The sequence below is a fragment of the Protopterus annectens genome, chromosome 11.part0, assembly GCF_019279795.1.
Source record: "Protopterus annectens isolate FY-2018-M chromosome 11.part0, PAN1.0, whole genome shotgun sequence".
Taxonomy (NCBI): Eukaryota; Metazoa; Chordata; order Ceratodontiformes; family Protopteridae; genus Protopterus; species Protopterus annectens.
Genome location: NC_056745.1, coordinates 1,198,603,860 through 1,198,619,670, shown reverse-complemented (window position 1 = coordinate 1,198,619,670; position 15,811 = coordinate 1,198,603,860). Strand labels below are relative to the sequence as shown.

The 15,811-nt window shown below is 42.8% G+C and overlaps 1 protein-coding gene across 1 annotated transcript in view; it reads left to right on the top strand.

The window, feature by feature from the left end:
* The window catches only part of LAMB1 (laminin subunit beta 1), a 1,172,470-nt gene that overhangs the window by 967,417 nt on the left and 189,242 nt on the right, over window positions 1–15,811 (top strand). The gene's annotated exons all lie outside the window — the stretch shown is intronic.

Genomic DNA, 15,811 nt, shown 5'->3' with positions numbered 1-15,811 from the left:
TGATCAGGTTTCCATTTCTTCTGATTCTTCTTCTGACCAGGGCTATTCACTCCCTCCCTATGAGGACTCTGATGCTGAAGAGTTCATTCCTTCAGCCTCACAGCCTGAGGATTACTCTTTTGGGGAAACCCTGCACACCATGAGGGAGCATTTCCATTGGGAGAGCCAGGATTACTCAGAATCCAAGAAAAGGCTCAGAGATTTCCTTCTATTGCCTCAGCACAGGCCCTTAGCTATCCCCCCTGTGCTTGATATTGTTGATGATGTTTTTTCTGAATCCAGTCTGTCTCCAGATTCTTTACCCCCTGCACCAGTAAAGCCGGACAGGTACTACAGGGTCCCTGACTCTCATAAATTTCTTTACAAAAACCCTGCTGCAGACCCAGAAACTATTTCTCAGGGTCCAAAAGGGGTTAAAGCTTCCACTGCCAAAAATCCAGTCCCCTCAGACAGGGATTCCAGAGCTCTGGACAGATGGGGGAAAAAAGTTTACACTTCTGCTACTTTAGCTGTAAGAGCTTTAAATTGTCAGTTTCACATGCTTAAATATCAGCAGTATCTCATGTCGTTGTTAAAGCAGAAAATGGTTACAAATATTGAAGGTCCTGACAGTAAAGAAATGCAGGATTTATTGCATGCAGTTGAACAAGTGGGAAAGCATACTCTGCAATGTGGTTTTGATTCTTTAGAGGCTTCTTGTAGAGCTGCAGTTACAGGCTCAGTTATTCGAAGACATGCTTGGTTGAAAGAACAAAGTTTACCTGACCATGTTAAAATGAAATTGTTGGATGCTCCACTACAGCATGATACTTTGTTTGGTGTTAAGGCAGAAGAGGTGTTAAAGAAAATGGAGGATAAAGCAAAGTCAATGCAAACTGTGAAAGATTTCTTACAGGTTCAGCCACCTAGATTTAGCAGAAACTGGCCTTCAAAAAATTGGTCCTTTCCAGTGTCAGACAGGCCACAAAGAGGCAGATACAGATGCCCAAGAGGCAGATCTCAGCCCCAAGGCTCCTACAGACCTAAACAATGGGGCGCTTCAGCCCCCAAAGGAGGAGAAGACAAATCACAACCTTATAGGAAATAGTCACAATGACTTCCCTCTGCAAATGCCAAGCTCTTACCAGTTGACAGCACCCCTAGGGGGAAAGCTAGCACTTTTCTCAAAAAATTGGCACATGATCACCCAAGACCAGTGGGTGTTGAATATAGTTTCTCAAGGGTACAGGTTCCACTTCCACATGCTTCCAAAACCAAAAGGTATGCCAAACCTGTCACAAAACCAATGGGCAGAGGCACAAAAACAGATTGCTGCTCTTATGGATGTGGGAGCTACTCAAAAAGTTCCGCAAGAAGTAAAGGGCCAAGGTTTTTACTCACGACTTTTCCTAGTACCCAGAAAGGACAAAGCATGGAGACCAATACTGGACCTGTCAATCCTAAATACTTTCCTGGATGTTCCAAAATTCAAAATGTTAACACTACAACAACTCTTGCCCATGCTGGGCAAAGAGGCTTGGCTAGTTACTTTGGATCTCAAGGAGGCATACCTGCACGTCCCAATCAGACAATCGTGCAGAAGATACCTCAGATTTATAGCAGGCTCAATGCATTATCAATTCTCTGCACTGCCCTTTGGCTTATCTACTGCGCCCAGGGTCTTCACAAAATGCCTGGCACCAGTAATTGCATTTTGCAGACAAAAAGGAATTCAAATATATCCCTACTTGGACAACTGTCTTATTCAAGCAGACAGCAAGGACATTCTTCTAAAGCACCTGGCGTTTGTAAAAATATTACTAATTTGCCTAGGGTACACAGTAAACGAAAAGAAATCAAAACTTGTGCCCTCTCAATAGATAATATTCCTAGGTACAAGCTTAAATACAACTACCCAGATGGCTTGTCTCACGCCAGACAAACAAAAGCAACTGACTCATTACTTTCAAATGATGGCAGCAAAGACCCAGCTCCCTGCAAGAAAAATTCTGCAGGCCCTGGGTTTCATGGCATCTTGCATTCTACTAATTCCATATGCCAAACTGCATATTAGGAAACTACAATGGTATCTAAAAAGTGTTTGGACTCAGCATTGTCACAGCCTAGAGACAATCATAACCTTGATTCCCTGCCTACAACAGGAGTTTCGATGGTGGTCCCAGGCCTGTCACCGCAACAAGGTACAGCCTTTCACCTTACCTACAGCCAGGCAGACAATAACAACGGATGCATTGGATTATGCCTGGGGAGCACATATGGCAGGAAAATGTATTCCGGGCACGTGGCCCAAGGAACAAATGCATCTTCACATCAATCAAAAAGAGATGCTAGCTGTACAGAATTCCCTGACAGCCTTCAAGGACCTAATACATCCAGGACAATTATTAATAAAGACGGACAATACCACAGTTATGTGGTACATAAACAAGCAAGGGGGCACACATTCCTACCCCCTATGCAGACAAGCCATGACTTTGTGGAACACAGCACTGACCTACCAGGTACATCTGCAAGCACAGTTCCTGCCAGGAACAAAAAATACAGCGGCAGACGAATTAAGCAGAAATCTCATGGATCCTCACGAATGGAAGCTAAATCCACAAATGTTCAACATGATAAGGGAATGGGGACGCCCAGACATAGATCTTTTTGCCTCCCCTCACAATTACCAATTACAGAAATTTTGCACAAGGACTTATCACTCTCAAGCATGGAAAGTGGATGCTCTATCTTTCAACTGGAAAAACCTGACAGTCTATGCCTTTCCTCCGATGCCTCTTCTCACCAAGGTGCTTCTAAAAGTCAGACAAGAGAGGCCAAAAATTATCCTGATTGCCCCAGACTGGCCACGCCAGCACTGGTACCAAATCCTAAAGATTTTGTCCCAAGATCCACCTTGGCCTCTACCTCAAATCCCTCATCTTCTGACACAGCAAAACAATCAGATTCTGCACAGTCAACTCAGAACCTTAAACCTGGCAGCATGGCAGATAATGTAGCCACTCAGACTGCACCTCTCTCTAAAGCTGTTATGGATGTAATTTTGGTAGCCAGGAGACCCAGCACTAGGAAATCTTATGCTGAAAAATGGAAGCGATTCTGTGCTTGGAACCAGGCACAAGGGCTCGACCCTCTGGTCCCTAATATACCTCAGATTTTACAATACCTGACTGAGATGTTGGACAAAGGCCTATCTTTTTCTTCTATTAAAATCCATGCTTCTGCCATTTCAGCTCATTACAATACGGATCCTCCTATTTTTTCACATCCTCTACTACGACAGTACCTCAGAGGGGCAAAGAATATAAGACCCCCTAGGAGAGCACCAGTACCTACTTGGGACCCCAACTTTGTTTTAGAAAAACTAACACTGCCTCCATTTGAACCAGCCAGCACAGCTGACCTAAAATTCGTGTCATGGAAAACTGCTCTGCTCCTAGCAATAACTTCAGCAAGAAGAGTTTCAGAGTTACAGGCATTGATGGCTGTGGAACCTTTCCTCATTTTTCACCAGGACAGGGTTTCTCTAAGGACGAACCAAACATTCATGCCAAAAGTGGTCTCCAATGTGTCCATAAACCAAACTATTCATTTGCCTACTTTCTACCCAAATCCCCAGAATAAAGGGGAAAGACTTCTGCACTCTTTGGATATACACAGGCAGCTACGATTTTACATGGACAAAACAAAAGCTTTCAGAAAAACTGAACAACTGTTTGTGGCATATGCTGCAGGATCACAAGGAAAACCTATTACAAAGCAGACAATCTCCAAGTGGATAGGATACTGCATCCGCTTCTGTTATGTACAACATGGCAAATCTGTGCCTAAGGACATTAGGCCTCATTCTACCAGAGCAGCAGCCACTTCAGCAGCTTTCCTCAGAGGGGTACCAACCAAAGACATTTTAGAAGCTGCAACCTGGAGCTCAGTGCACACTTTTACCAAGCACTACCACCTACCTCTCTACTCCAAATCCAGAGCAGGCTTTGCCACTGCAGTTCTGCAAGGCTTGTTAGTCTCACCAAATCCAATCTAGACCCAGCCACCCTACCTCAGCTTTGGGATTCTACCCAAGTGTAATGACTGCAACAGTGAAACACGAACATAGTACAGTTGTGTACCTACCATAAATGTAGATGTTCGAGTGTATTCACTGTTGCAGTCCTGGTTACCCACCCACCATCCCCCTCTTTGCTGGGACTATTCTGTATTTCTCAACTCTATACAACCTATGTGGTGTATTTGCTTTTAGAAGAAGGAAATGTTTTTAGTAATCTTTGCATGGTTGTTTGGCATATTTCTATCTTTTTTATCTTTATTTTCCCTGGCGCACTGACGTCAGGGAAGAGGCGACAGCAACCGACGCTGGACCAAGACTTTGGAACTCGGGCCGACTACGGGTCACCTGCCAGCAGGATAACCCAAGTGTAATGACTGCAACAGTGAATGCACTCGAACATCTACATTTATGGTAGGTACACAACTGTACTTTTCCCTCCCTCCATCCCCGTCTTCTTTCTCTCTCTCTCTTTACAAGGGACATTTTGGTATTTACTTTCTACTGGTGGGGTTCTTCCACCACAACCTGGCTCCCACTTGGGGGCTCCTGGCAGTTAGGGCAAGAAAAACTGATGTAATGGTGTTGGCTGCTTTACTTTATACTACTGACAACCTGATGTAAGTCCTGAAGCAACAGCAACCAATGCAGAAATACTAAGCCTCTGGTATTTGGGCTGGCCGAGGGCTACCCTGACAGGGATAACCCAAATGTGATGACTGCAACAGTGAATACACTCGAACATCTATATTTATGGTAAGTGTACACAACTGCACTTTTTTCTTCCCCTAGAGTACATTCCCTCTAGGTAGTGATCTTTAGACTTCCATATATAAGTAAAACATGTCTTATTTGTTTTCCCCTTCAGGGTTCTATTTTCTTTTGCTGTTCAGCTTACCTGCCTTGATGGATGTCATAATTTCTTCACCCGGGATGTGCCTGCAAATGGTGATTTGTGATCTGTATACTACCCCTGTAAACAAATGAAATAAATAATTGTTAGTAATGTTACTCAGTTGTTATCCATGTGAGACTAAAGAATTAAAAACTCTACCCCTTAGATTAACTCAGAGTTAAAACAGGCTTTTATTTCTGATAAAGCTGTATGGCTTCATTTCAAGCACGCTGATTTTGAGCATACTGCTTGATAAAAAAATTACTGCAAAAAAGACACTTCTAATGCCTCATTTGTGAAGAAAGGCAAGTGTCATTACTAGGGAATGCCCAAGACATCTGGAGATAAATGAGCCTTTCTGCTAGGTGTAGACATATGAAGCAGTCCCTTTGGAAGTTGACGGGGAACATGTACTTGACTACAAACATATACTGATAAATGGTTTTGCTATATTTTTTATCTACTACTTTAACTCTCATACCAAATGGGCACATATACTACCTGCTAAATTCACCCCTGAAGCTATTACTGTATTTTTGGTCTACCACTAAAATGTCATTTAATATCCCCTAGCTAAAGCGAATTTGTTAAGAGAAATGCAATGGTGGCTGGTGACTTCAAAGCAGGGGGGGGCTGCAGGAAGCAAATGAATGGGTGTAAGTTAATAGGAATGCTGTGTGGCTCTGTTATGACAGGTCAGTGACTATCACTTGCAATCAGATGGTGTCAGTCAGTTTCATCCACAGACTACCTCAGTGCCTAGTCATTATAGCTACTTCATGGACTATATACACCTCAGATGACTGACTACACCCAACAAGGCCCCCCCCCCAGGTTAAATGTAGCACTACTTGACAAAGTCCCCTGCACCTCCACATTGCCCCTCCCATGTATTCACTCTGTCCTGGCCCCACACAATCCAAACAGATTACTTATTTCTTGTTTTTTCACACTTTGTCCTACTTTTTAACTTTTTCTTCCATCCTTTTAGCACTAATTGGTCAAGACTCTGCTATAATAAGTCTGGAAAAAGTTAACTGAGTCATGCTGGTGGCCTGGGGATGGAATGTCCCCAATGTCATAGTGTTCTAGATTCTCTGAGGTGCCATCTTTGAGCTTTTTTAGTTAGTTATTTTTATAACAATTTTTTTGATTCAGTGATGACCTGAATAGAAATCATGAGTAAGGATAGAAATTCAGTCTTATTTTTTTTCTTTCAAAGAAAAAGAAGTTGTGTCTGAAGTTTAATGTTCAAAGCAAACAAAATAGTAGTTTCCAGTAAACTGAGATGAGAAATGCTTATAAAGAAATCTTATGTGGCAGAAGTGTCTGTCTGCCTATCCGTCCAAAACAAGATAGCTACCCTTTGTGTTTTCCTATGATGTTAGAGTGGGATAAAAGTAAAAGCAGAAATGACTACAGAATACATTGTATAGTAGAGTCTGAGGGAGGAAACCAGAGCACCTGAATAAAACTCACAGGCATAGAGAGTACATGAAGATTCCACAAAGAAGGTATCTCAGCCAAAAACCCAACCAAGAACCAAACCACATGAACTGGCAATGCTACTGATTGAGCTATACCTCTCATCTGTACCTGATTTTCAGGTATGTCCTTGATTTTTGCCTCAAAATTTAGCTCTGCCCCTTCCAAATCCTACTAAAACTGTCAATTTTGGAAGAAAAGGTGGTGGATTGTACCTGATAAATAATGGCAATAATTAGACTTATAGATTTCTTTTACTCAGAAAATGCATGTTAATTCACATTCTTTTATTCTAACAATGTCTCTTTTTAATGTTATTAATATTTTTAAAAAGTATCACTGATTGACCTTGATTATTTCTGGTGTTGTCCCCGATTCTAGATAGGAGCACTTGAGAACTACACATTGAGCCACTGTGCTAGTGATTAGTTGCTTTCACACATATCCTGCCCAGACCTGTGCAGGCAGCTAGTTACTGTGTACAATGCTGATTTTTATGATGAAAAGTTAAAGAAAATATTCGGCCAACTTCATACTTTTAGAAACAATGCAATTCCTTCACTATACACAGTCATTTTCACCACAAACAACCACTAAACCTATCAATTACAGCAACTTTGTTTACAGTGCATACCGCAGACTACTGACTGTTTAAAAACAGCCATACTAAAAACAAATGCACACATAAATAACAGCCACTGACTTCTATGTTAAAAAAAAAAACAAAGCAAAAATAGACACTGTGCACACCTCAAGACTTCCAATCATGTTTAAAGAAAAAACAAAATTGCAACAATAACATATTCCAGCTAGCTTCACATAAATGCACAGTAGTTCTGCAAAGCTAGATTAATGAATTAAATTTACCAAATGGCAGGAAGGTCAGTTACTGGTGTTCACCAACAGCCTCCCTACCCAGCAATTAAAGCAAAGTGTACTGACTGCATATATGTCAGATAAGATAAATAATAACAGCTGGCCACAATTTATTTTGACCCACCTATAAACAGACTCACATGTGCACACATCCCCACCAATTATGTTTCATTCAGCAAAAACCTTCAATACTAGTGGCTTTGCAATGTGGCACTCCACATATTGGCTCATTGTGAACCCACCCACATTACTGTCTTTCTCTACACAGCTCAAAGCTAGACTGCTCCATAAAATAGCAGGATGCAGTTGCAGAGGTACAGTTACCTAATTAACAAATATCAGTTGCACATACCAAAACGAAGCAATTCTGTGATTAAATGGGGTGTAGGGCACCAGTAAGACCTCAAGCACAACATTTCCTCTTCCCAGATTGTATTTTTCTCCATATAGATCCTTACATTTCTGCATACAAAGAAAGTAAAAGTTTGCAGCTTCATCCCTGTTGTGTCATTCCTATTATTCATTTTCTGCTTTTCACAGTGTATTTTGTTTGCATGAAGTCTTGCAATAGGTCCTTCTCATGACTTGCTCTCTGCGTCAGGCATTTGTTCCAAAGACTGCTTAGTCATCTCTCCTCTTTAGCCATTTACTTAGAGAGCCAGCATCTTAAATTATTGGCTAAAAGTACCATGGAGGAATTGTCCCAGCCCATGGGTCAGTCATCCACGACGAAGAAGGGCAGAAAACCTCATTCAGATTCTTCAGCATTACTGCCTCCACCAGACTGCCCATTTTTTCAGTCAGATTCCTCTGACACAACCATTTCAGAGGCCACCATGGATCTGCCTACTTTTACATCCCTGGAGGCTATGCAGATGTTCATTTCAGATGTTCAGGGGGAACCGCAGCTGATTATTTCTGAAGGACCTAGGGGGTTCTGCAAGACCTTGTTAGAGAGGAGATTCCCACTACACTTATAATGTCATCAGGGGTCCATGCCTCCTAGGGCTGATGTCCCCTTGAAAAATAAGCAGAAAACTAAGCATCCTTCTCCTGCTGCCAAGGGTCCTCAATGTGAATGGTAGGATTTCAGGGTCTGTTTAATGCCCTTATGGCTTTGAAGCCCCCTCAGGGGGAGGGGTCTCTGTTCCTGCCTGCCTTTAGTATTCTTCTCCTGTTAAGAGACTTAGGGAGCAGGTTTCCTCTGATGAGGATAAGGATTCTGATGAAGAAACCTTGACCTATTCTTCCCAGATTCCCTCTCCCTTGGACTGTGGCTGTGAAGAGTCTTCCAAGCCTTCTGCTGTCCCCCTTGTACTTGCTGCCTTGTTAGACACCCTTTTTTTATCTTCTCAGGCTCCTGACTCAGTCCCCTGCTCTTAAGAAACCTGACAGGTTTTATAAGGTGCCTGACTGAGGATTGCAAATGCCCTTATAAGTATCCTTCTGCTGACCCTTCTGTTATTTCTGTTGCTTCTAATAAGCCATTTAAGCTTTTACCTTCTACAAAGCTGTTCCCCTCTGACATGGACAGCAGAACTATGGAGAGGTTGGGTAAGAAAGTATATACTGCTGGTACTGTGGCCTTTAGGCTGTGAATTACCTGACACACATGATCAGGTATGATTTGGCTGTTCTCTCTCAGGTCTGTCATGTTATTTCAGATCTTTCTGATTCTGAGGGGAAGTCATCTTCTCAGGTAGCTTGCCATTGTATTAAATGCAGCAGTGATGCAGCTGGTGCCTCATCTAGAGCTGATGCTTTTGGCTTTGTGTTGTGGAGGTATTCCTGGCTTCACCTTTAGCCTTTTCCTTTATGATATTAAGACTAAGCTGATTGATGCTGCTGTAGACAATAAACATATCTTTGATGGTGCTGCTGAACTTTTTAACTCCAGTCAGGAAAAGGGTAAGGCTTTGCAGGAATTGAAACATATTTTTGTTTCACCTGTTCCCATGTTTCAGAGGAATTACCTTACTAAACCTTGGCCTTTGTCCGCAGACAGTCTCACCCTCCTCCCAGAGGTAAAAAGGGAGGTAGAAGGGCTCCTCCTGCTGTCTACTCAGACTTCTACAGCTCAGTAGCCATCTTTTCCAGACAAGCCAAATTCTGTCTGACTATCCTTCATCCTCTCCCCTCAGTCATGTTCCTCTTTCTCTTCATCTGTTCCTGTCCTTCCAGTTTGGGTAAAGATCACACAGGATTTTGGGGTTCTATCCATCATTTATCAGGGGTATTGCATGATTTGGTAATTTCTTGCATTCCTCAGCCTCATCAGGAACAGTTGCCCTTTTTTCCAGAGCTGCTTCAGAGCCTTTTGTTTCATGAAACAATTCAAGAAGTTGCAGCTCCTCAAAAAGGGAAGGGGTTTTATTCCAAAATATTTCTGGTTCCTAGGACAGAAGGCACCTGGATACCCATCCTTGATCTCCCTCAGCTCAGCACCTTTTTGAAGTTTCCTTCCTTTCAGATGTTATCCCTTCAAACCTTGTTTTCTTTTATTCTTCCTCAGGCTTTCCTATCTCTCTGGATCTCAAGGATGCCTATCTCCATAAACTTATTCATCCCTTTTTCAGGCAGTTTTTACATTTCTGTTTTTTCCTTGCATTTTCAGTTCTCTGCTTTGCCCTTTGGCTTCTCTACTGCCCCAAGGGTTTTCACCAAATGCCTTACTCCTGTGATTGCTTTTTGCAGGCTGAGGAGAACTCAGATCTTTTCTTATCTGGATGACCTGCTCATTCAGGCTTCCTCACCATAGACTTTACTTCAGCATCTTCACTTTGCTATTTATCTCTTGCAAAGCCTAGGGTTTACATTGAATTTCCAAAAATCATTCCTAACTCCCTGGGTGCTATGGTGGTGCAGTGATTAGCATTGTCACCTCACAGCAAGAGGTTCTCCGGTTTGATTCTCGGCTGGGGACCCTTCTGTGTGGATTTTGCATGTCCTTCCCATGGTCACATGGGTTTTCTCCAGGTGCTCCGTTTTCCTCCCACATTCCAAAGACATGCCGTAGGTGGATTGGACATTCTAAATTGGCCTTAGGTGAGAGTGTGTGTGTGTGTGTGTGTGTGTGTGTGTGTGTGTGTGTGTGTGTGTGTGTGCATGAGTGGTGCAAATGAATTACTGTGGCAGGGCTAGCCACCCGGCAGTGTAAACCTTGGCTCCAGATGATTGTCACTGTGAAGTGACACCCTGACCTTTTGTTTAAAAAATGGGAAAAGGGGTGGAGGATAGATGGATGGATTCCTAACGCCCTCTCAGGATCATGTGTTTCTCAGGTGCAGGATCCAGACTATTCCAGTGCTGATGTCTCTACCTCCTCCCAAGGCTTTAACACTGATTGCATTTGTTTAATCCCTTCTTCCTGTAGACTCCATTACAGCCAGAGAGTTTCTAATGGCTCTGGGATGCATGGCTTTCACCATTCCTATGCTTCCTCTGGCCAAGATTCATATGAGAACGCTCCAGTGGTTCCTAATGTCAGTCTGGCATTCTCATCCTTTGGCTTTTCTGATTTCCCCTTCTCCCATGCCTCAGATTGGAACTTCAGTGGTATATTCACCAGTTGTCCCACAACCCAAGCTGCCTTTTCAACTTCCAGTCCCCATTCAGGAACTCTTTTCAGATGCCTCAGATGTGGGGTGGGTGGACTCCTTCAGTCCTCTGAAAGTGAAGGCCTTTGGTGTCTTCATCAAAGAAAAGACCAGATCAACATCAAAGAGTTGAGAACTCTTCGCCTGGCCTTTCAGACCTTTCATTCTCTCTTCCTACCAGGGCCCCTCAAAATCTTCACATGCAGTGCCCCAGTGATGTGGTACATCAGCAAGCAAGGGGGGGACAAGGTCTTATCTCTTGTGCAGACTAGCCCTTCAAGTTTTGAATCTAGTTGTCCAGTATCAGCTGACTCTTCAGGCTGTTTATATTCCTTTCAAATGAGAACATTGTGGCAGATTCTCTGAACAGGTCCATTAGACAAACTCACAAGTGGATGCTTCACAGAGTTGTGTTTCTGGACATTGTCCACCAGTGGGGTACTCCTCAAGTAGATCTTTTTGCATACCCTCCGAACAGACAGCTTCCTCTGTTGATGGCCTGTTCCAAGATAGAACAGGATGTTCCCAAAATCTTGTTGGTGACTCCCTGTAGGCACAGACAGCATTTGCTCCCTCTTCTTCTGCATTTAGCCAAGGGCAATCATCATGAATTACCTCACAAGGTGAACCAGCTGACACAACACAATGAGTCTCTTATCCATCCTCACTTTTCCACTCTTCAACTGATACTGTGGGTGATAGAGCTTTGATACCTTTTAGGCACCTTTTTTCTGAGGATGTGCTTTGTGTTCTGCAGGAGGCCAAGAATGCCACAACCATAACATCTTATTTATCTAAATAGGAGAGATTTTCTGTCAATGTCTTTCTTGTAACCTGGATCGACTTTCTGTGGAAGTTCCTTTCATTCTCTCTCTTATTTGTATGAATTGCTCAGTGCTAGGTTGGCATACTCTTGTCTTAAAGTCCACTTGTCAGCCATTTCTGCTTGTCTGTCTTTGACTCCCCCTTTGGCTTCAAGATTTGAGGTCAAATGATTTCTTAAAGGTGTCCTTCATATTAGGAATCCCAGGAAGCCTACTCCTCCTTCCTTGGACCTTAATTTTATCCTGGAAAAAAATTGACTCAGGCTGTTTTGAGCCTGCAGATTCAGCTTCCTTACAGCATTGTTCTTGGAAGACTGTTCTTCTTTTGGCCCTTACCTCAGCCAGGTGGGTGTCTGACATGCAGGCCTTTACGGCTGTTCTTCCCTTTTTTGGCCTTTCATAAGGACAGGGTGTCTCATCATATTAATCCTTCTTTTATGCCCAAGGTGGTTAATGAGTTGTCTCTTAATCAGTCTATTCATTTGCCCACTTCCTTTCTTCACAGTCTGCTAGTGAGAAGGTTCTTCACACCTTAGATTTGCATAGGCAACTCAGATATTATTTGAATAAAACTAAAGCCATTCATAAATCTGAGCAGCTTTTTGTTTCCTTTCATCCTAGGTCTTTAGGTTTGGTTGTTTCTAAGCAAACCATTTCTTCTTTGATATCTAAAGCCATTTACTTTTGTTACTGCTTTCATGGGAAAACATTTCTTCTTCTTTTAAGGCTCATTCTACCAGGGCTGTGGCTTCTTCTGGTGCCATTTTCAAAGGTTTGGATACTAATTCCATTCTTGAGGCAGCTACCTGAACTTCTGTGTGTACTTTTAACAAGCCCTATAAGTTGGATGTTGTTTCTAGGGCTAGAGACTGATTTGCCAGGGCTATACTGCATGACTTTCTAGAGGGTTGTGCTGGGCCTTCCTCTTCCCAAGTTTTTGCACTTTCCCTATTGTAAGGAATACTGCAACAGTGCTATATAAGGACTTAGTGCAGTTGTGTAAAATCTTACCATAACAGTAGATGTCCTTTTCTTCACTGTTGCAGTATTCACTCCCTCCCTCCTCCCCCTGTATCCTTTCTCCTTCTGGATGTACATGTTCCCTCTTTTCTCCTTGGATTGTCATTCCTCCTGCGGCTTTTCAGTTCTGAGGATGGTATGTTCGTACGTCACCTTTATGCCTTGTGCTGGGTGCGGGGAGCATACATGTGACGTAAGGTGTCCCTTTTACAACCTAAGGCTTTAGTATGCTGGCCAGACATCGGGCTGCCCTTGGCAGGGAATCCCTATTGTAAAGAATGCTGTAACAGTGAAGAGAAGGACATCTACAGCAGATGTCCATCTCGTCACTGTCATGGTAAGATTTTACACAACTGTACTTTTTTTGGCAAGGGTAATTCCCTTATAGTAAGTTGTTAGCAGATACCTTTTCTTTCGCTCACAATGAGGCCATGTACCTACTGAGTCTGAGTATTCACAGCTCTTTAAAGGATTGTTTTATTTACAGCTGCCTTTCCTTAGTACTGGAGCATGAACCAGTTGAGTCTTTGGGAATTTGAAACTGTTTACTTTGTACTTCCATTTTGCAGCTGTGACTTAAGTGATAAGAAACGTTATAGAATGTTGACAGAAAGTGAGAGAGAATGATGATGAGTTCCGGTAGCTAACCGATTAATGTCTTTACAGGAAACATAGGAAGTCAAGACTACCAAGCATTGTGACCATTATGTCTTGTCAGGTCTGAACCTAGACTGTACCACCCTTCTTGAGAAGGACTGTGTCAGTCATGCCCAGGGTGAATTTATTAATACCCATACATTCATCCCATTTGAAGGAAGATAATGTATCAAATTGCTTTTTTGCAGGGAGAGTCTATTCCAGAGGCGAGTGAAATACTGAGTAATGAATCTGTTCTCAACCTTGTTTTGTTGTTCCGCTGAGTCAAGTTTAGGTCAGTTGTTTTGGTATTTGTGCAGCTGTTTGTTTTGTGAAGGTTCAAGAGATCCTGGACAACCTGGTAGCTGATTGTTCAGAAAGCAGAGCATTGGTCTCCTCTGAGGAGCCTGTAAGACATAGAAAAGAGTGACAGTGCTGTTAGTCTTTCTTGGTAGCTTAGAGATTTTAAGTCTATGATTTTCTTTATTAGGAACCTCTGGGGTCTTTCCAACTGTTTGATAAGTCGGTGAGGTACATCAGAAAGGGAGCATTGTATTCTATAATTGGTCTGATCAGTACTGAATACAAGGGGCAATAGCCTCTTTAGATCTGGATTATACTTCCATAGTGATCAGCTGCACCAAGTAGAAAGATTTCCTGACAGTTGTTGATACATGGTGGTCAGGGAAGAGGATTCATCCCTCATTCCCAGATCTCTAACTACATTTTCATTTTGACGTGGGATAATGTTAGTGCTATATGCTTGGGAAATGGTTTATCTGCCAAATACAACAGTGTTGCATTTTTTAACATTTAATTTTAGCCCATTTTCTATACACTAGGCATTTGTAAGTATAAGTTCCTGCCAGAGGTCTTCTGTATCAGTGGGAGATTAACAGTGACTCCCAGTTTGCAGTTGTCCTCAAATCTGGTTAGCCCTAGGTCTTGGTTTTTAGTCTGAAGATCATAAAAGTAAGTACTAAAGAAAAGTGGTCCCAACACTCAGCCCTGTAGGACACACTGTTTACCTTCATGTTCTCTGACTCTGCCCCTGCTACCCACAGTGTGTGAGTTCTGTCTTTTAGACAATTTGCTATTCATCTTTCCACATAGGGATGTATTTGTAACCCATTTAGTTTATCAATGGATCCCCAATGTTCTTGCTATGGAGGAGGTTGAGGGGGTATGGTGTGAAAGTCCAGGCTCCCTGCACAAATGTGATGACTTCTAGGGTGAATACACCTGCAACCCCCCCCCCAAAAAAAAAACAGACATATTTCATCACCACTCTCTCCAAGTAGATGCCTTCCAAATGGGTACCTGGTAGATCCTATGCTTCTACCCTCCCCACACAGATTCCACCTAAACAGTGATTCAGGTTGGTCCAGGGCCTCTCCAACCAGATACTGAACCTTCAGTGTCAGGAGTCCCTTCTGCTGAAAAGAATTGTGACTACACTCCATCTGAGGCTGAGGACTTACATGAAGGAGAAGACCTAGCCTATTCTGCCCAGAGATCTTCTCATCTGGGTTATGGTTCTATCTCCTCTGATTCCCTTTTTGAGGAGATCACATGTGGGCATACCCTTACCAGATTAAAGGATTTCTTTGAATGGGAAAGCAGAGAAACGTCTGAGGTTTAGAAAATATATTTTTGACATTTGGGGCCTGGATGCACCAAAGCCAGTGGCTATTTCTCCTTTTGTAGGAGCTCTGGAGGATGCCTTAGTAGGAGACTCACAGGGAACCTGATGCTTATTATCCTGCATCAAGAGAATGAGATGGATTGTACAGAGTGTAAGACTCCCACAAATACATTTATGGGAAGCCCATGGAGGATCCAGCTGTAATGTCCTTGGAACCAGATGAAAGGTCCAAGATGGTTCCTGCTGCTAACACCTTTCCCTGTGACAAGGAAAGTGGAACATTGAATGTGTTTGTGAAGACAATTAGACACATCTGTTACCCTGGCCTTCAGGTCTGTTAACTGCCATATACAATACAGTTTTAGATGACTGTCCTGTACCACCTTGTAGAAAAAGCTGGGGAGTTGTCCAAGGCAGACTTTAGGGAAAACTGCTAGAGCTCACACAAACAGTCAGGTGGCTAAACATTCTATCAAGTGTGGATATGATGCTGTGTATGCAACATCCAGGGCATCAGCTACAGGCTGTGTTGTCAGGAAACATGCTATGCTGAGGTTTCAACCCGTGCCAAAGGATGTCAAAATGCAGTTCCAGGAAATGGAGTAAAGAAGCAAGGTTATGCTGGGGGGGGTGGTCAAACAACTTTTTCACCCACCCAGCCATGCCATGCTATGACAGAAACTATCCTTCCAACGGTGGACCCTTTTACTGTAAGCAAGGGAAAGGCAAGAAATACCATGGAAAGAAAGGCCAGCTTAAGAACACATGGCATAG